Here is a 23,030-nt window from a genome sequence, read left to right as displayed (position 1 = left end):
AAAGCTATCTCCTGTATTGGTAATCCCTCTGACCTCATGTGTCATGAAATGCATGGGTTGCCATGCGGTTTGTGACCAAGTCTTTAGTGCTCTACAGAAATGATCCATGATGGACTGGCAGATGAGGAGTTAACTTATATTGCACTTTGTTACTGATGCTAAACCATGTAAAGAAGGTGAATTGACCCTACTGGAGCCCAGTCATTACAATGCAGAACATGCATATGTCCACCTGATGGCGCCAATCCTTGTTTCAGAAGCAGTGACCTCAGCAGTGACTGTGTGTCATAGTAAGTGGACAGTGGGATCTGGAAGGATCTGTGTGATCACTGCGAACATTCTGAATCCAAAAATGCCAATGTATTTTTGTCAGCACATGTCAACACAATTATATGTATGGAGACACCCCCCGCATCCCCCTCCCCATACTCCCCTCATCATTTGCATTACCCTAACCCACCCCTGTGTGGTGAGATGTACAGCAACATCTTTGGCAGTTTCGTGTTTGGGATTTTCAGCTTTGGTGTTTTGGTTCGATACCATCTGGAACATTTAATAACAAGACTGGTTGTGTCTGGAAGCCAGGTAGTTTTAGGTGAAAAGCAGGTGTGCAGTAGCTCCTTGGAGCGTGTCTCATGTGAAGAATGGAATTACCATAATGAATTACCTAGACCCAAATAACTGGATATAATCAAAGAACATGGCAAAGTACTAATTTATTGTCAGCTCAAATAGAGTAGGAAAATCTGGTGACCAAACAAAATGCAGCTTACACACTCTTGTTTACCTTTCTCTTACACAAAGACTTTATACTTCGATGTACTTCAGCTATGATGCCATTCTACAATGCAAACAATACAACCTATCAAGGGGTGGCTTGTTATGGGGAACATATATACCTATAGTATGTATGAGTGTTAATAACATGAGTGGCTGCCCCTTATCTAGTAGGCACGCCGCAAGGAAAAATAATAAGAGCGGATTGGTTTCTGCAACATTGTATAGCATGTCGCTACATACCGACTCATGATTGGTTGGCATACTCCCCCATTTGGCTTTCTGGCAGCATGTGAACAGAATGAAACCCAGATGAAGAGTACAACGTCAGCCCACTGCCTACATTGGTCAATTAGGCCACCATCTCTCATCACCATGAGCCAAGGCTTCTCCTTTGTAGTAGACCTTGCTGGCTGCTTTTCTTCTCTGGAATTTTTAAGGGAGCCAGCGTACACCACTATCTTTGTCTGAGACTTAATGAATAGACCTTGTTTTCGACTTCAGACTCACGTGTGAGGAAACCACGACTTTGTCCATTTCAACCTGTTTTTTACTGATATTTGATTTAATTGTGCTGGGTGCTATCTTGGCCTCTTGGCCTCTGGAGTCTTGGTTGCTCTGTCTTACTTGTGCTTTCTGCACTCTTGATTGTCCAAAACCTGGCACTTGCAGATGTTTTTGCTTCTGCTTAATCTAATAGAAATGTGCCCTTCATTCATAGCTTATCCAGCTTAATTCCCCTTTTAACATTACAATTATGTCTTGCTGGGTCATCCTTAGTCTTGGTGAAACAGATAATGTTTGTTCCATGCAGGAAGCTGTTTTCTGCAGCATATCTGATATGTGGCCCTGGTTTTTCTCAGAGGTAGTTTTGACACGATCTGACGTACATCTTTTCATCATGGTCGCTTTACTCATTTACAGTTTCTACTGTAGTAAGCTTCTATGTAACTCATCTACCTTGCGTTTCTGCATTTATACATTAATTGAGCTTCATCTCACCTGTCTTCTCGGCATAGATGATTTCTTCATCCCTTTATACTTGATTACTTTGTTACTTGGATTACACCTTCATTCTTTAAGTATTCATATATCATTTCTGTTTGTCATTGTGTCTTTCCTCTATGACGCAACTTTACTCTCATCTGTCCGCACTTACAGCTTGTCTATGTCTAATGATGTATGTCGACATCCTTACATCACTTCAGTGCGAGGATACATTCGATAGAGTTGTCTGAGTGTCTAACGTCTATCATATCTTCGGTGTGGTATTGGGACGATACCTGGAGCTATGCCCGGAGCCTTCCTGCTTTGCTTCCAGTATGGCGGAGGTGAGGTGGCGGGCACTAGAGATGATGTCATATGCTCCTCTACATAGGTGTCGTTTTGAGGATACATCATAGTTGACTGCGATGATCTCCACTTGACAAAATGTGATCCTGGGCAAATCCCTTCATCTCCCCGTCACTCACTATTATAACACAATGTTGACATCAGGCCAGGCAGCATTAAGCACTATCAAAAAAATAGGACATCCTATATTTATAATTATTTTGGATATCTGTGCATTGGAAACTGATCATGTGCACAGTCATCCTCATTCTGATACGTAGCTAACACCCAGTACTCTGGAAAGCCCTTGGGCCCTAAGGGAGGTTCTGCTGCTGGAGATATTCTACCAGCACATCTAAATCAGAAGGCTGTCCGAATCAGCATAGCAAATGGTTCAATGATACAAAAATGGCATTTCCAGGGTGAGTGTTGTGAAAGATAAATTGAATGCCAAGCTCATTGTGCATTGTGTACTTAGTTTTTCAATCCTACAGCCCCTTTACCACAGACATATTTGTCAAATATAAAGATCTGTAGTCATTGCTTTGTTCTCAAAATGTGTTTCTGAGTTTATGCAAAGCAGGCTGGATTCCTCACATGTGTTAATTGTCCCCTTCCCCTTTATCAAAGGGGTATTTCAGAAGAGTACAATAGAAGTGTACAAGGCTGTCCTCCCAGGAATGGTAGCATTCTATCAGAAGATAATGTATATGGTAATTTCAGGCATTTATACAGTGATGTTCTCATACAGATTTAGGATTCTTATTATGACTAAAACGTATGCTGGAGCAATCATTAGAATGAAACATTTGCAACATTTTAAGAAGAGGCCATTGACAATGTCGGTACCATTAAATACATTCCTTTTTTAAATAGGTGATTATGCAAAAATGTCAAGCCGTCCCCACCGTCCCCCCCTGCCCCCACCTCCTCTAGATATCTGTTTTCTTTGGTCACGCAGATGTCAGCAACGGATGGAGAGGCTCTAGAAGACGAGCATCTGACAACATGGCTCTCACCCTTATAAAAAGAGAAATAGTGAGACAGAGAGAGGCCAAGAGGAAAAGACAGCTGGGACAGAGAAGGTGGGGGCGGGGAGAGCGTGCAGTATCAGTGGCGGGTTCTCTGGGTACAGCTAGTGTTCATTAAATCTAACAACAGATCCCTGGGATACCCTTGACAGCATTAATCCATGACCCAGTTTGCAGGAGTCATACCTTTCCCTTCTTGAGGCCTAACTCGACAATAACAAACAATTGCCACGCAATATGTGTTACTTCTTCGTATAGGTACCCTATTCAGCAACTCCTACACATATGATATGATGGGTTATTTATGACGCGCTTAATACCGAGAGGTTTCTAAGCGCGTTAAGCGCGGACCCGTGGATCGAACCTGTGTTGCTACGTGTCGTCTTGCTTCCAAGGCGAGCACGTTGCCACTGAGCTATCCTCCCACATATTATTTTTCAGAAAACTAGATACAATTATTTTCTTAAATCAGAAGAGCTGGGACATCTTTGGAGACCTTTTCTCAAAGAATATGCTTTCTAAAATAAAAGGAGGAACTCTTGCCACCTGCCACAACTGATCAAAGGTTGATCAAAACTCTGAGCTGATCTCGTGACACACATCTTGCTCAGTGCAGTCCAAATGGAAACATACACTGTAATGACAGATAATGAGCACCAGGCCTGCATAGCCTGCCTGTTAGCTGATCATCCATGTGAGTGTTCCAGGCTTTTAGTTTAATGCCTGCTCTGCTTTGATCTTCATCCTGGAGCACGCAGGAGGGTCTCTGTATCCTCTAGGCTTTCGATTAAAAGTGACACCTTTCTGTTACTCTCATACACCTCATTGGTGAGCCGGAGAGCTTGCTCCGCAGTTCTGGAAGGAGCTCTGCCACTGGCCGTAGTCCCCCTTTTGTTTGCTTGCCTCCTTGTGCCGATGTGTGCCCTCTTCTTATCACACTCACTGCCATTGTGCTCTATGGCGCTTATGGATATTGAGGTGCACTGTATTGGGATAGGCACACCGAAGATATGCTGGGATACTGTGAACTGGGAGTGTACTAGGTTTGTGAAACATGAAATAAACAGGAAGTGTGTAAACTGGAATCATACTGAGTTTGTGAAATGGGAGTATGCTGACATGGCCAACATTGTGATATACTGATTATAAAGCATGTGGATGTCACAATGAGAGTATAGCAGAATACTCTATAGTCTGGCTGTAAGCCGGGACTCTGCAGAGAGCGCGCATAGCCGGATTGAAAAATGAGAATACATTAAATTGTTCAATTGGCACTATGCTGAGATTACCTCTTGTGTTAACCTGGATTGTACCGGGGTTTTATAGCTTGAAACATATGGGGTTAGTGAAACTGGGATTGCATTGTGATTGCCAAACTGGGAGTAGATTGAGATTTTCAAACTAGGCTTTTGCAGGAAGGGTGAATAATGATTGTAAATCAGGGAAGAAGATGGTATTGTGCTAATTTACACTATACCAGGGTTATACAATTGTCAGTATCGTTTATCAAACTGAAAATACATTGGGTTTCCACATTGGGAGTGTACTGGGAATTGTGAGTATAGTGAATATAAAACTAGGAGTATACTGACATTGTCAATGTGTGTTGGTTGGTTAAGGTGTGTGTGTGTGCTTTAGATAGTTTATTTCTGCTTCTTTAATATGTCTTTATAATTAATACATGGTTTTCTACTTACAAAGTTGATGTATGCCTATGACTTATGTGTTGTTCTGTGCTCAATTCGGTCATTTTTGTATTTTGTGAATTTGAAACTCATGGCTTGGACTCATATTTGTGTTCCCTTTCTTGATTCCCACTGAGTCCACGTCTTGATTAGCTGTGTGGGTTTACCCTGTTTTTTTGTGACAAGAAAACACAGTAGGCAAAGCCCTTCCTCTTACTTCCCTAAGCCCCAAACAACATGTGGGATTTGTTGTACATCAGAAATCTGATTTTGCCAAGTTTGCAAAAGCTCCATGAAAAGTGAGCAAACAAACTCCCATGTTTTGCATTTCCTCGTGTATGTCAGGGTAACCAGAACCGTGGCTTGTGTGCAAAGTGCTTAAGGACACAGAGCCTGTTTATGGGCAGTCTTTTGAGCCAAGGAATGTAGAAACCATGCCCAAGACAACACAGTGTGCGCAGCCCCTAGACTTACTCCTCTAAGCCACAAAGGGCCAGGTTCTATGTATGGGAAAGCTGGGAGAAAATATGGGGGCATTTGACTGAGGGTGGGCTTTCGACCATGGTTTTCTTGGGACCCCATTCCTTGGGAGCCTAGTCCGGCCTTCCTAGAGGTTCCCGAGTCCTGCTGGGGCATTGGTTATATGGGTGTGTGAGGCAGTACTCCTCTTAGGCTGAGGCTGGGTGCTTATGAGAATACATTAGAGCACCTAGCCTTCTCACCCGTAGCTGCAGTATGTCCTGTGTTTAGAGGGCATCACTTGAAAGCTAGGTCAATATAGAGGATTATGGTCTAGTTAATAGATTAGATTTCCAGGTCTAGCTTCTGTTCTTTTGTTGAGTTTTTAGGTAGACCTGTTGTCTTGTGGCTGCTTCAAAGGCACTTGAAAATTAGACAATTAGGTATTGAAAGCAAAACATTATGAGGAAACCACAACATAATCTAACATGACCTAACCAGCTAGTATAAAAGGAAACTGACATATGCTCCACCAAAAGGAGTGAATGAGTACATACAGTAGCACTCAGGTAGATTCTTGCTAACATTAATTTCACTTTGTGAAATCACATTGATCCCAGCACAGATAGTCATTACACACCATGTCTTTACAGCTTAAAACATGAACTTGTGTAGCTTACAAACCTAACCTAACTCAGAGTTGTACTTACAGAAAGGGTAGGGTATAACAGCCCCATCAAGCCCCTACCTACCCAGCCTTTTACCCTTCAAGTCTTTTCCCCCTCTGCTCCATACTCACCATTTCTGGATTAGAAGTCTTCTGCTGGCCCTTGAATTGTCTGATTTCAAGATGTAAATGCCTGCTTTTTTTAGGCCAAAGCCCTGGGTGTTCAAAGTCTCGGGGCTCCACCCCACACACCCTTCCTTCACTCTGCCATAGGGGAACATTACTGTGTCCTTTCATTAAGAAGTGTCATTCCCTCTTTGATGAAGAAGTATCATCTTTCTTATCCAGATGGAGGAACATGTGTGTGCTTTTTTGTGGGACAGTGATGGTCCATCCTTTGATGACAATTGGTGGCTTCCAAAAATGGAGTTTCTTGTTTAACGTTATTTATTTATTTTACATGACCAAACCCTAGAATTCTGCTTCTGGGCAGAGTGCTTAAGGACCCAAAGCATGTCATTTGCTCCGCGTTTGTCACACTTTTGAATCTTCCACAGTGTCATTTTATGTTATATTTCTTTACATTTGTATAGCCTTTGAACACCCAGGGATTTGGCCTAAAAAAAAACAGGCATTTACATCTTGAAATCAGACAAATGACCTATGAATGATCAGCCTCCTAGACACCACTCCTTATGACATCCTCTCATCTTCCTTCGTCTCACCATTCAACTGTGTATATATATCCTAATTTTCCTATATGCAACTTGTAAGATATGCCTGCTACTGTACCATAAAACATTATAAGATAACTGTAACATAAGAAATGTGTAAGATAAGTAATGTAAGATACTCATGTAACACTAACTTGTATTATAAGAAATGTAAGATATCTATGTAACTGTAACCTAAGTTTAACACAAGCGCCCAGTTGCCTAACGGCCCAGTGCGCTCTATAAATAAATAAACAATACAATACAATAGCGACTCCTGCCCTAGTTTATGGCGTTGAAGTACTTTTTGCCTGTTAGAGTATGATAGAAGATTCATCAGTGGTTGGGAGAAGCAAAGTCAGATAGTTGGGATGAGGGTGAGGGATAGATAAGCTGCATAAGAAGGCATGAGAATTAAAGGTGGACGAACGATGTGTATAATTGGTCGGAAATGTATTGTGGGACTCAACTGCATTTTATTGGGTGCAGCACCTAAAGGAGAGATAGTTAGGGAGGAGGTGTCCACTGCCACCAGGGGGGTATGTCTGTACCTTACTCACTCTGTGGCGAGCCTGGGCATGTTGAAGCCATTTCCAAGTAAAGACAGGCAGAAAATTCCCTCTACTTACTTTGTAAGGCCCCCAACAACAATTGGGAGGGGCTCTATGTCATAAATTCGAATTTGCCAAGTTGAAAATGCTCGATGAAAAGCAAAAAAAACAAGCTCACATTTCCGGGATTTCCTCATTTATGTCATGGTTTCCAGAACCCTACGCTCGTATGCAAAGTGCTTAAGGACACAGAGCCTGTCTATGTCCACACCTTTGAACCAAGACGCGTAGAAACCATGCCCAAGAAAACACATCTAATGGCATGACATACCATGCTGTAGGTTAACAAGACCTGTGATATATCATGACATTACATATCATCAGATGATGCCACATGCATTTAACATAACATGCCATATCCTAGAATTACCTATTATGGCATGATCTATCCAGGCATGACATTGTATGCCTTGACATATCATAACACAACATACCTTGAGGTGATATATTTTGACATAGCATGGCATTTCATGGCTTGCTACAAGTGTGAGGTTTTCTAATGCTTGCAACTCTATTACGTGAATACCGAATAGCATTGTTCGTCATAGCATAACCAACACCCAGAGGGCTTTATAAATATCTGTGAATCGGTCTTGGAGCAAAGTCATTTTGCTTTAAGCATTATCAACTCTATTTACTGCATACAAATGCACCATTTTCCAGGTGCCAACGGGTATAACATTGTTGGTGCCCTGCATGAAAACCTTCCCTGCAGGGAGGGGTCTGATGGGCCTGTCGGTGCCAGGTCACTGTTAAACATCTCCTGCTTCCACCAACTTCAGAACCAAATAACCACCAAAATTGAGGACCCAACTGTCCAACCCGCCACCCTTTGAGTGCATAAGGCCACACCATCAGTCAGGGGGAAACCTATGATACTCTGGTTCATGATTCCAAGACCCAACAAAATCAGACCAAACGACAGCATGTACACTGACACTCACCCTACCAGCCCACGGTCCCTTGAAGCACAGCTCATCACTAGACCACCTGAAAGAACAACTGCAAGATAAGCAACCTTATGAACAGCTGGACCTCTCTAGCGTGGCAGGCACCTTGCCCCCTCACATGCCACCCAAAGCAGGACTGCGTAGTGTAAGAGATCACAACCACCACCATAACCACCACTGGGCCAGTGTACATAAAGACTAATGAAGAAATAATATCATACCATCAAGAGCATCGACCACTCCTAAGGCTCTGGTCATTGGCCTGGTGAGGGCCTGCTCTGCAACCAAGAATGTTACCAATATCCTTCACAGCCTTAAGGAGGATGGCCTAATGCTTCTCCAGTTCATGGGTAAATGGTTCCTGAACACCTTTACCTGCACGCTGGATGCGTTTTTGCTGGTTTACTATAAGAGGATCTTCAGAAACAGGTCTTGTAAACAGGGATAAAGGATAGCACTGTTCGTACCAGGGATAATCATGTCCCATATTACCCCCTCCCGGGTCTAAACTCCTTGAATTCTATCAATGGCGGGTATCAACTTTCCTCTTGTCATCGTTAAGTGACTGGTCTGCACAAATAGTAAACACACTGTATGCAATAACATTGTGATGTGTGACCTGAACCTCTGAGTAGACAACCTCAACAACAAGACAGCTTCTGACCAGGCAGAACACGTGACAAATAAGTGCCTTACACCGTAGGTACAGGGCCTGACCCACAACAATGGTCACACACTGGCCCCAAAATTCACTATTAGCAACCTGAAGGGTGGTGCTAGCCATTCAGGATTGTCGAAATGCAGGCTGTACTATATGGTACAAGCCTGCATTCGGAGCAGCCTGGGAAGCCAGCGCCCACTTTCCTGCTCCCCCTTCACCTTAGCCCCCATGTAGATTCCTATTATCACATTAGCACCCATGTAGAGAAATTCATGGGTGCTAATGGCGATATTAAACTTAGTGGTGGGCCGACCCTGTCGGTAAAGTCACTTCCGCCCACGTTAAAGGACCCTTGCTGCCCCAAGGCCTTTAATTTGGCCGCTGGGCTGTTACCGAAAGGGTCGGCCCTCTGCCTCGTTTAATGTCGCCTCATTAATGCCATCATCAACAATTCTGGACTGACCATTCACTGACTACTGGTCACTAATGACAGCTATACCCCTCCCACTGGGGAGAGAAAGACCAATAAGCAGACCCCTCCCATCAGACTGACCCCTCCTGAAGATTTCCTTGGAGAACTTTGTGTCAACATTTGCCCTGTCAATTGGAAGCCCTATTGGCTGAGCAAACCCTGAGATACTATTATTGGAAATGCACCAAGAATTAGTTAAATCCAAGGAGCTGCTTAACTCTAAAGAAAAAGTGACTGAAACCAGTAACACATGGTTTGAACTGAAATATTCATGCCTGAAAAGAGAAATAAACATAATGGGTTGCACATGACGTACATCCATCTACACAAATATACAATAGTGCCCAGATTCTTCAAAAAGCGATACACTAATAATGTATGATGAGAAAATAAAGAATATTGCTCAAACTAGATTCGATAAGCCACTAACAGCACGTCAGAGGTTTCGAAATACACAATTGGCTTACCAAACTATACCACATTCAGCCGAGTGTGTCATTCACTAACAAAAATTAAAGATACCATTGCAGCCTTTTTCAATTACAAAATCACTGACATTAGATTTAAGTGGGAAAAATGCTCCACAGCTCAACTCTACCCAAACAAAGCCCAAACAATGGTACAGTCTTCGTATTGCTTTCCTAAGTCAACTAAAGAAATGCTAATCAGAATTGAAAACATGATCAAGGCTTCTGTGACACAGAGACTTCTGTCTTGCAAGCTTTCTCAAAACTGGCGCCAACACCCACCTCACTCTGCAATACTTTGCTCACAAAAGACTCAGTACTCAGTGTAAATTGCATGCATGAGGCTGCACCACAACCTGTCCATGGCAGTAACAGTCACTCTAAATGCCATGCATAAAGCCCTTCAGCTCTCATGCATATGATTGAAAGTGACCATTATTGGCATATATAGTTTGTGGCAGCAGCTTCATGTATGTGATTTAAAGTGACCATTACTGGCATATATAGTTTGGGCAGCAGCTTCATGTTTGTGATTTAAAGTGACCGTAACTGGCATATATAGTTTGTGGCAGCAGCTTCATGTTTGTGTATTAAAGTGGCCATTGCTGGCATAAATAGGTTGTGGCAGCAGCTTTGTGGATGTGATTTCAAGCAACCATTACTGGCATAGATGAGCTGTCCTCTCCATGCCAGTAATATTCACTCTACATTCCAGGCATAAAGCCCTTCAGCTTTCATGCATATGAGTGAAAGTGGCCATTACTGGTATATACAGGTTGTGGCAGGAGCTTCATGCATGTGTATGAAAGTGGCCATTGCTGGCATACTAGGTTTTGGCAGCAGCTTGATGCATGTGTGTTAAGGTGACCATTACTGTAATAAATAGGTTGTGGCAGAAGCTTCGTCCATGTGTTTTAAAGTGACTATTAGTGATACAGACAGGGCAACCTATCAACGCCAGTATGGCTATAAAAACCCTGTTAGCTTTTGCGCCACTCACAAGGTTATTAATATTATTATTTTAATTTCAGGCTGGCACTCAGTGAGAGCCCCAGACCTCTGTAAAGCCCAGGGGCTCCCTGGCAACCAGGGAGGAGCCCAGAGGGGTGGCCAAGCCACCTGCCACCCATGACCTAAAAAAATAAAAAGAGCGTAGGTGGTAATACCAGGCCCTTTTCCTCTGTATTGGACAGATTGGGCCTCATTACAACAGTGGCGGTAAGGCATCAACGGTGCCGGTAGTTCTACCATGCTGCCACATTACCATTTATGCTCACGGTGCCGCTCTGGATGCCTGGTCAGACCAGGCGTGCAGAGCGGCACCCGCGAGCAGAACTGTATGGTAGCAATGGTACCGTTGTGGACGGTACCGCTGCTACCATCCTTCCCATTCCCATTGAGCCCTAAGGGGGCTCAAATGGGAATGGGGACATACTGGCACTGGGTCCCGCGAAAGGGGAATTACTGGGCCTGCAAAGGTCGGAATTACCTGGTTATCCCCCTTTTGCGGGACCCGGAGCTGGAACCGAGTTTGGGGGTAGACATGCCCTTATTAAGGGCATGGCTACCTCCAACCTCGTAATGAGGCCCATTATTTCATGACTGGGAGGTAACCTGGTGTTATGCACAGATGAGTATTGAAGTCCGGTACCTGACCTCTGCGGGCAAAAGCGGGTCACTAGTCTTAGCTCTCATGGGGCAGCGAGACAACTTCTCTGGCCAGCAGGCCTACACCTTACAACCATTAAGGAGAAAGCAGCTCAGGGATTGACTGAACACACAACCTGGGACTCCCGTGGCAAGAGCAATGGGACCCGATGGACCCATCCAACGGCTGACTTCAATCCGGGGAAGCAGCAAGACCCGACTGCATCCAGCAGCACAGCGCACGTGCTGACCCCACCATACTCTAAGACGGCTGCCTTTTCCTAACTTCGAGAGCAAATAACTGTGCGCGTGATCAGGACATAGATGGTGATCCAATGTTCTGACTGCTCCCAATTCCCTCTGACTATAAAAGGCCCGTCCATACAAATGACATCACTGCTTGCATCAGATGTAGTGCACCTGCAAAAATGCCATCCGCATGTAACCACGTGTTCTCTTTCTGGACCAATGAAACATGATTATTTCCAAAAAAGCCATTCAACGAACTTTATTTGAAAAGTTCATCAGAAATGTGGGTTGATGAAAACGTCACACACATCCACCGTGTAATCACTGTCCCCTAGTTCTGAGCTGCTGAGAACCCCCTGTGAGCAGATCATCCTCTGTGTAAGATGGGGTAGGGTGACGGCACGGTAGGGGAGTGGGAGCGGCGGTCCCGCTCCCTTCCCTTCACCGTTTTGTAGTTTGAAGAAGATCCGGTAACCATGGCAACCCTTTTTGGCAAGCATTAGCGTCTCACCAAATTAGAGCCCATTACATCCCCCTTGTCATAACATTCATCGCAGAGGCTGCGGCTTCAAAGGGGAGCGCGGATGGGTAATTGCATCTGGTTTCAGCTCAGGAATAATTCATGATCCCCGCCGCTCCAGAGCTTGCTCCGGCTCAGAAGGGGTGCATGGCTAGCACGCACTCGCACACATGAAAGAGGATCCCCTCCTCCTTCTCTTACGTGAGTGTGATGCTGCCATCCATTCTACTTGACAAGGAGGTGGCAGTGTACCCAGTTAGTGAGGGTCCTAGCACCCGAGGCCCATCCGAGCTTTCTCTGCCATGGCGGTGTCTTTTGATGAAGAGCCTTGACTGTGGTGGTCGGCTTGGTGTCTCATTCTCCTATGAAGTTATGCATCCCAAAGAGGGCCTCTCTTGGTGCTGGAGAACCGTGACTTGCTGACCCAGAACTGAACCTAAACTGGGAACAGTAATATTTTCAATCTCTTCTTTAGGGTTTGATGATCTTCAGCCAATCTTGCAAACCAGCTGCCCCCAGAACAGCAGATAATCCATCCTGCCCTGACTCCAACTTGGTTTGTGTCCCACATCCCACGCAGTCTCTGTTACCCTGTGTCGCCCACTCTAGGTGACTTCCTGCATATGTTGGTATCTCTCTGCCGGCCTGCGCCATCCGCCCTGCCCTGGCTCCAACTTGGTTTGTGTGCCACATCCCACGCAGTTTCTGTTACCCTGTGTTGCACACTCTAGGTAACTTCCTGTGTAAGTTGGCATTGATCTGTCGGCTTGCGCCGTTCATCCTGCCCTGTCTCCATCTTGGTTAATGTCCCACATCCCACACAGTAGCTGTTACCCTGTATCGCACGCTCTAGGTAACTTCCTGCGTATGTTGCCATCTCGCTGCCGGCCTGCGCCGTCCGTCCTGCCCTGTCCCCATCTTGGTTTGTGTCCCACATCCCACGCAGTCTGTTACCCTGCATCACCCAATCTAGGTGACTTCCTGCATATGTTGGCATCTATCTGTCGGCCTGCGCCGTCCATCCTGCCCTGTCTCTATCTTGGTTTATCTCCCACATCCCATGCAGTCTCTGTTACCCTGTGTCGCACACTCTAGGTAAGTTCCTGCGTATGTTGCCATCTCTCTGCCGGCCTGCGCCATCCGTCCTGCCCTGTCTCTATCTTGGTTTGTGTCCCACAACCCACGCAGTCTCTGTTACCCTGTGTCGCCCACTCTAGGTGACTTCCTGCATATGTGGGCATCTATCTGTCGGCCTGCATCGGCCTGTCAATCTGGTGCAGTCCGGTGTGATTCTGAGTGTGATGCTTTCAACCATGCTGCCCTGCTACCATCTAGTGACAAGATTGAGTGCTTGCAATCATTGCTGCAGACATCCTAAGCCTTCTAGAAATAATACATACACATATCATATAAACAAATATTTATTGACCTCGGAAGGATAAAAAGCTGAGTTGGGCTTTCCTGGATTCGTACCTGCAACCTGCAGATCACATACAGATCATAGCAGTGAGTGCTCAATTCACTGAGCTATCTTGCCTGCCTCTGTTTTTCTTTGTCATTGTGAATCCCATCTGTTATGTATGTGCTCATGGACTTTGCAACAGGGAGGACGCTGAGTTAAAATGATCATCACTTCCCACGTCCGCTGAACTTAACAGGTTTTGGTGCGTTAAATCTTATCACCTTAACTGCCCTTAACTAATGTTTTTTTAATGAATTTCAAGGGTTTTATTATACCATAGCTTATTGAAGGGTCACTAGACATGACCTTTGGCCGTAACCACTGTACATGTTGCATCAATAGGTTTCTTTATGGCCCACTAGTTATGGCCTTTGTCCATGGACACTGACATGTTTCACCTATCGGTTTCTTTAGGGCCCACTACTCATATCCTTGCTCCATGGACACTCTACATGTTCCACCTATAGGTTTACTTGGGGCCCATTAGCCATTGGGCATTCTCACTGTATATTTTAATGCACTTGGTTTCTTTCAAGCCCACTTATCATGTCCTTTTGCCATGGTCAGTGGCAACAGCCTTTCAGTTGTGGCAATCACACCTATTGCACCAATAGGGTCCTTTGAGGCACCTGCCTAGTAGAGATGATCACAACAGATGTCTCCCACCCATTTATTTGTCTTCATTTTCCATTTCCCCAATAATCACTGAATTAATCTGGTGCTAATCTCGTGCTAATTACCAACGATAACACTCGAAAATGAAAAGGTCCTCCAGGCACTCCCCATGTCCCTCCTTCCTTTTCCCTAAGTCCCCCAACCCACCCCATTTGATTTTTACCTCCCTGTCACTTCCCATCACTCCCTTTTGCTCTTTGCTTCGTGTGACCCATTTTCGTTCCTGAGCGCGTCTTGTGTTAATAGCGCAGTAATCTTGCGAATTTCCCCCGGTATTCCCCTGATAATTCGTATATGTCCGAACTGTAACTGGCTCTGCAGACCTACCCCAAATCCCCAACTTCACATGATGCCCTCTTTCCCACTCCCCATCTCTCGCCTGGTGCTATTTTACCCCTTCTCCTCCTGCAAATACCTTTTATTGCACTTTTTCGTTTTTGCATTCACCCAATATTACTGTGGTAATCACTCACATCTAGCAAAAATAAATTGGTATTTCATTATTTTCTGTAAACATTTTATTTAAATATCCATTAGGAATAGTAAAATAAGCAGCATAAGGAACATAGACCTTGACATACATGAAACATCCAAAATGTGATTTTAACAAAATTGTTCTTGCTTAACAATATGTACATTGCAGACTAATACATCATGAAACTGCTAGAAAGCACAATGAGATATGTAGCTATATTTTTGGGAGAAGGGGGAACAACCTTCCCCATCAAATATTTAAAAAAATACTGAACGGAATAACCCCAAACCTATCGCAGAAATTAAGTCACACTTCATGCCCAATTTGTTTCTTATTTGGTCCAATTCCCTCTAGTGGTTTTTGCACTTCAGCTTGATACAATTTGGACTTTTTTCTATCGTAGAATGAATTGGAATAGGTCAAAAAAGCATTTTTTTGCTTTATAATAACTTTTTCATTTTTTAAACACATCTTTCCCATAATTTCCTGTCTGCGGGGGGCCCGTGACAAACGTTTTTTTGAAAACTGTTAGCCACATCCCTCATAAGTCAAAGCTTATTAGCAATAGCATAGTCCGATTTCCTATGGTTCATGTCGCCTTAAATATTGTGCAGCAACCGCTGCACTATAATATGAGTCTATATATAAAATATATATATATATATCTATTCAAGGAAAACTTTTTAGATGCATGGACGTTAAGGTGAGAACTTAACGCAACAAAACCCCTAAAATTCAGCTAAAGCCACCTTAACTTCATGCCCCATGTTGCGCAGCCTATGACCAAAATGATGACATCACAGACCACATCACTGATGACATCACTAATTGCATTACAACAATAGCTGGCATTAAGCACAGCCTTGAGCCATGGTCAGTGTGCATGGCCAACTATATGTTAACACATGAATGGGTTCTGGTCATGGCCTTTATTTATGGCCAGTGGTCCCATGTGCACTGAATATTTTAAAACCCTAACAGGCTACCAGAGTGTGGCCTTTACCAGTTGATATAGCTTTCAATCGTGTCCACTGTATATTATATAGACTGATCAGGCACTAGCCATGGACTATAGCACAATACTGACCAGTGGCCACAATCTTTGGATGTGCCCACTATATATTCTATATATTCTAACATATAAATGGGCCACTAGCCAGGGCCTTTGATCTTGAGCAGTTTGTACATATTTTGGCCATGTCCACTGTAGAATTTATAATAATAAAATGCAATACCCGATGGCCTTCGGCCGCGCATACTGTGTATTATACAACCCTAACCAGCCAGGAGCTATGGCATTCGGCCATACCCAGTGTATAATATATGCACTAACCAGTCACTAGCCGTGGTCTTCAACACAATACTAGCCATTGGCTACGGCCTTTGACTGTGCCGACTGTATATCATAACATATTAATGGGCACTACCTATAGCATTTAGGAATGGCAACTGACTACAGCTTTCAATGTTGCCCACTGTATATTTTAAAACAGTGGCGGGCTACTATGCATGACACATTGTTATTTTTTTAACACTAACCGACCACTAGCTATGACCTTTGGTGCTGGCCAGTGACCCCAGCCTTTGTCATTGCCAAGTCCATCCCTAAATTGTTATTAAGGTAATCAAACTTTGCATGAGCTAACTTATAAATGATGTACTCAATTATATACAATGCAATTAGTGTTGTCACAAGTGATGGCATCAGTGATGTGATTTGTAATGTCATCAGCATGTAACTAGAGACGTCATTAGTGATGTCATCTGTGATGTCATCACTGTGGTCATAGGCTTCAAACCAAGGGGCACGAAGTTAAGGTAGCTCTAGCTGAATTCAGCTCTAGCTGAATTTCAGGGGTTTTGTTGTGTTAAGTTCCTACTTTAACATCAGTAGGATTATATATGTGGGTATTCGGTATGCCCTTCCTGCGACAGTATTGTATTGCCGTAATGCACCTGAACCTCTTGAACTAAGTCGCATTCAGTGTATGATAGGAGTTTTCCCCATCCTCCAAACAAAACATAAAACAAAAAGACACTCTCTGGAATGCGCCACATGTTACTTTAATGTTGTTATTCATGTCCATAAGTTAACACATGTTTTGGCCTTAGGGCCTTTCTCAAAGCCAGACATGCACCAAGGCGTTGTAATACTGCCCTTTAAATAGTATATGTTGCTTCTCATGCATTAGATTGTCCCCGGATAATTCCCTAAATTCCCTGAGTCATTGTGTGTCAGATCCCCTCTTGCGGCCGCGATCTGTGTACTTTAACATCCCTGCAACTAAAGTTCTTTTCTTGAATTTCTAGGGCTTTGTTATTCCATAGATTTTTAGAATGCTTCCAGCCCACTAGCATGGTCTTTGCCCATGGTCAGTAGGCACAGCCTTTGGCCATGCCCACTGTCCATTTTAAAATGCTAACACACCACTTTGGCCTTTGGCCATGGCTGGTGGGCACTGCTGAACACTACCAAACCACTAGCCATGGTCTTTAGTTATATTTTAGACACGTGCAACCCATCGCTCAAAGACGTTCATCAATCATAAAATGATTTTGTCCTGTTTTAACAGTGGTATTGTTAAGTTTAAAAGATTGGCATAATGCCTCTACCAGTAGTACTCTGGACTACATCTTTGTCAGCCCTAATATAGCCAGCAAAATTAAAGATATGAAGATCAGTCAGAACACTTGGAGCGACCACAGTCTCCTAAATCTTATCTTTGCGGCAGACCAGTTAAAGACGAACATTTGCCCTGCGGGCAATTTGGTAACGAACCAAACTGGTACGTGCATACGCTGGCACCCTAAAAACATTGAAAACGCGGCTTGTACAACACATGCTCTGTTACACTATGATATTCAAACCTTCACTGAATTGACTGCCAATGATATAGAGATATGGATAGCGGCCTTTTCATCATCACATGCCACTACATCTCTTGTATGATGATTCGAGATGGAAAGAAGATCTTACCCTTTGATAAATCCATTTGTGATGCCAAACGAATATTAAGGGCTTCCATCCGAAAAGCACGAACTACTGCCGCCTCACCAGATTCTTTCTCTGTTCTGTGTAGAACGCTCAAGAACAAATATCATGCTTGGATTAAGACCAAGAGAAGAACAGAGAAGTTAAATCGCTGGCAACAAATGGTACAAGTAGTATGTTCCAAAAATACAAAAAACATCTGTGGCGTATTAAACGAAATGAGGGGCCCTACTGAGGACACTATGGTGAACCCGATAGGTACCCTGGAATGGTCTAAATTGTTGCCTGCCCGTAATTCCCCAACAACATTGGCTCAACATGACATCTGCAAAAAGGTCCCTTATGAAAAACCTTTCATAGTAACTATCGAGCAATTGCTCACCAAAATTAAATCATTAAAATCATCTAGAGCACCAGGCCTTAATGGCCTTGCGAATATGGTGCTTAAAAGCAACCGTGATTTCTGGGCCAGTCTGATTAAGATCCAATTTGACAACATATTGGAAACTGGCAACATTCCGATATCATGGCAAGCCTCTATATTAATACCAGTCTTTAAGAGAGGAAACAGACTTGAACCAGGAAATTATAGGTTGTTATCCATGTTGGATTGTACAGGGAAGCTATTTGCATCAATGCTTCTTGACAAATTGGAGACCTGGGCAGACAAAACTGGAATTTTCAATCAGTTTCAAAGTGGATTTAGAAAAGGGTACACGACCTCTATGAATCTAATAACCTTCCATTTATTGAGGACTCGAGCAAAGCTCAGCGGGAAACCCTCTCTTTATGCCCTCTTTATAGATTTCCGAGCGGCTTTTGATACTGTCCCTCGAGACAAATTATGGTCTAAACTGAAACTACTGGTTTGCCCAGAAGAACTTCTCTATTATTTAAGAGCCCTCCATCAAAACACAGCAGCCAAGCTTAAGTTGGATGTCCAAGGCCACATGACCCCCCCAGTTCCCCAAAATTGTGGAGTAAAACAAGGCTGTGTTACAGCTCCTTTCCTATATAATGTATTCACGTATGATATCCCTATAGCGGCATCAGCAGTCCACAATTGTTCCCCTCGAATTGGCTCGGAACATTGCTCAGTGCTTGCGTACGCGGACGATTTGATTATAATGGACCATACATTCAGTGGCCTTTCGAGATCGGCCAACGCACTTTGGGACTACGCCCTCAAGAACGATCTGGCCATTAACACAGAAAAAACTCAGTTAATGGTATTCTCTGCAAAAAAAATGTCCAGACCAAAATTAGTTATCCTGGGGACAGAGATAGAACACACCCCCTCATATAAATATCTAGGGGTTGAGGTTGATGTCACGGGCGAATATACTAAGTGCATACGAATGCGTACCACCAGAGCTGCACAACTAATAGCGTTAATACACAGCTTTGCAACAAAAAACTGCGGTTATACTCTGTGGGGTGTGCGCCAGCTTTATCTTCAGATCTTGGTCATATATGGCCTGGAGGCATTATTGCACATTAACCTGAGCTGGCTCCAAGTTATAGAAGGTAAATTTTGGAGGCGGATACTGGGTCTTCCCCAATGCATCCCAATGGTCATATTAAGACTGGAACTAGGGGTTACCTCCCTTAAAGCTACGGTACTTAAAAGAAGAGCTGAGATTCATCATAAGATGACCAACCAATCTACGAATCCTCTCTTAAATTCACTAAATCAAGAAATCTCTAAGGAAACAACTTTTTACCATCTAAAAACAAGCATGGAAAAGCTGCATAAAGAGATAGGTTGGTTTCCTGTATTTAAGGACATATATACTAAAACTAAGAAGGCTCTATCTAAACGTATAGATTTATGGGACTGGCTCGAAAATTATGACCATTTAAGTAAACTCATAAAGTACCAATTTGTGCAGTACAGACTCTACATCTATCTGAAGCCACAGTTGTACCTAAACCTGTGTCCCTCTAGTAAGCTTAGACGCTTCCTTCTCTTGCTGCGTCTAGATTGTCTTCCGGTATTAGCCAATAAGTGGATAGAGAAACATATATTACCTCACGAAAGACATTGTCGTATGTGCAAGAAATCTTCCATCAACGAAACAGCTATGCACCTTTTAACAGCCTGTCCTACAATGCTTGAAGTATACGAACAATGTTATGGGAAAGTGGTCCATAATCTTGCCCACTTAGAAGAGCCATGGTTTTGGCATCATAGCCTAAATTCAACATCTATAAAAACTCAAACAACGATGTACAGCATATGACTGAATATCGAGAAATCTTTGACGATAAGCATTTAGTCCTATAACAGTTAAATTACACTAATGCGAATAGGACTAGGCAGACCTAAAGTATATATCACAAGATCTAAAAGACTGCTCCCTTTTATTAGGTCTATGAACTTTTGATTTTTAATCTAATGAAACTAGCTGAAAGTATATACCTTTGTTTAGACCAGGAAAGGGGAGACACTGATTAGTGCAAATTCTAAGTAATATGACTATATGATGATAAACTGACTAGATCCATCATTGATAATTCGATCATAAGAATAAATTGTCTTGAACTAGAAATATATGTCTCCCCTTGTCCCGTCTGACTTTGGCTTGTTTATTTTGGTTTGTTTAATATTGTTTGATCTTATTTTACTGATGTTATTTATCTGTATTTTATTCTCTAGTATACATATGTGTAAAGTTTATATTCTAAACTGTATCACATTATTATTAAATTAAATTAAAGATAAGTTTAAAAGATTGCAGGCTTTGAGAACTCACAATGTTTTTAGGCAATGTGCAGTAAGAATACATTATTTGCCATGGACCACCACTTTGGTTAAGCAGCGTCCTCCAAGCCCCTTGTTTTATGGCTGGTCTCTTGGTGACTGTTTTGATACATCGCACAACCCCAACTAAGCACATTTAAGCAGCACGGAAATGGGAAAGAAAGACCCACTGCAAGAATAACATATGTCCAGATACTTTCTTCTCTTCCTCTCTCCCTTTCCCCTGCTAACCTCTTTTCTCTTCTCTCCTGCTTTCCTCCTCCTCTCCCATCCCCAACTTGCTCAGTTGCGCTGACTGGTCACCTGGTGGACCTCCAGAGCCTCACAGGTCCCAGGCTTCCCCTGCCAGTCCTGCACTTGCCTCCGGGCCGCTGCACTCTGCTTGGCACTACTGCACTCAGAATACATTCCATGACAAGGGCAACCTCTCTGCACTTAACCCTGGCCCCTGCTGGACTGGGTGCACTTGTACCCCTCTCCCTCCCTCACCTTTCCTGTTTGCGCACTTGCACGACCTTGAATGTACTAGGCCTAGTGAGATTGTTTGTCCTGTCCTCCCTTTGTCTCCCCTCCCTAGCTTGGTTGCACCTGAAACACTTGTGCACAGGCGCATTCGTGATGACCAACCACCAATCAAACTGAAATGTTGCCAGGCCTAGTTCGGTAGCTTTTTGTTCTGTATGTCCTTCTCCCTCTCCCATCTCTTCACTCCCCACTCTTTGTCATGCCTTTGCACTATCTGACAAGTCATTAGGGATAGTTTGGTAGTTTATTGATTGTATGCTCTTCTCCTTTTCCATCATGCCCCATTCTCTCATTCCCTCCTGTCATGCACTTGCACCAGTAGAAATGCCTCAGGCCTAGCATGCCAGCAATTTTCTGTTAGATCATTTGAAAATGTCAAGGCCTAAGAATGACAACTGTGTTCCATTGTTCCCTTCCTGCCTTGAAGCGCTTTGATCCACTTCACTTGTGTATAAGCACTTTACAAATAAACAATTACAATTACCCATAGCAAAAATCAAAAGCTGGCACCCATGAATATATACACATCAAGTGAACATATATCTTAAAGTGAACTACACAAATGTAGTTCATTTGACCTTCCTTTTAGAAGAAAGTGCACAAGACAAAACAGCATTGGACTTTAAAAAAAAGTAATGAACACCAGAAAAATAACACGAGCGAGGAAATATTCCAATAAATACACTGGCAAAGTATAAAAAGTGCTCACCTTTAAGACCCAGCAATCTGTCATGAAATATTCCCTGGTAAACAAAATCCCAATACCAATAAAGTGCTTGTGGTCTTGCGAGTAAGCACCTGCACTGGGAACATGACAACCTGAGTAAAATCCTGGTAGCCAAATACTTGAGCATGCTTGACTATGGATGTGTTGCATCCGCCCTCTGAAAAAAAAATATGCTCTTCACCCACATGTGTCCTTTAGCTGTGCCCTGAGAAGAAGCCTTAATTAGAGGAGAATAACTGCACCTGTGTCCAGGATTAGCAAACTCTCTTGCCACATCGTGGCCAAACACTCATTACTTATTTGCCCTCTCATCATTTCCTCTCCTCACCACATGTCTGGCTTTCAACAATGCTCTGCTTTATAAAGCTAACTTGAAAATTACACATGCCATAGTGTCACTCAAATATATAAATCCATAATTAACTATTTTAGGCAAAAGGTGTACAACTGTGGCATTATTCCCCCGATCTTGACTGTCAGACTATAAATACCATAATGTAATTCAGCAAAAGGCAAACAATGGTCTCTCAGTGCAAAACTTTCAAGTACAGACAGTAGCACGGATTAAAAAATTAAAATAATTTGGATGCCCATCCATGCAGTAATAGGGACTCACCCAGTTTACCTTCAAAGTGGGACTGACCCTGCTTAGCTTTAAATCAAGGAAAGGGCCAGCCCTTTTCTATTAGTGGTTTTGTAACGTTGGCTCATTTGTCAGGCAACATGGCCTGAGGAGGTTGGGCCCTTCTTCACTTTGAAGTTAAGCATGTTCTGTTGTGGTTATTGCATGGGTGGGAGACCTGCATGGTAATTGTGATTTTTCACCCCAACCTCACTGTAGCTGTAAAAATATCATTACTACACATACCCATGGCTAGGCGTAGTTCTTAATGGCTTCAAATATAGCAGCGAATATTGGAAAAAAAACAGCCAGGGATGTAATTTCACCAAAATGTCTGGGGTAGCGGAAGTGACATCACATGACCCTTGACCTCTGATGCCATCACAGAAAGTTATGTCATCTGACCCCACCCCGAAATGACATCACTGAAGCAATGAAACACATTTCACCCCTTGACAAAACAGGAAGTGCATCACAAAATATTGTTTCGAAGTGCACTATGAAAAATATTGTTACAGTACTATACATTGCATACAAGAATGGATCA

At 43.2% G+C, this 23,030-nt stretch overlaps 1 protein-coding gene across 1 annotated transcript in view; it reads left to right on the top strand.

Moving 5' to 3' along the window:
* NCAN (neurocan) overlaps positions 1-23,030 on the top strand; it is a 1,349,040-nt gene that overhangs the window by 766,891 nt on the left and 559,119 nt on the right. The window lies entirely within an intron of this gene.

The sequence above is a fragment of the Ambystoma mexicanum genome, chromosome 1p, assembly GCF_040938575.1.
Source record: "Ambystoma mexicanum isolate Mex_15411 chromosome 1p, UKY_AmexF1_1, whole genome shotgun sequence".
NCBI lineage: Eukaryota > Metazoa > Chordata > Amphibia > Caudata > Ambystomatidae > Ambystoma > Ambystoma mexicanum.
This window is presented reverse-complemented; position numbering and strand designations above follow the sequence as displayed.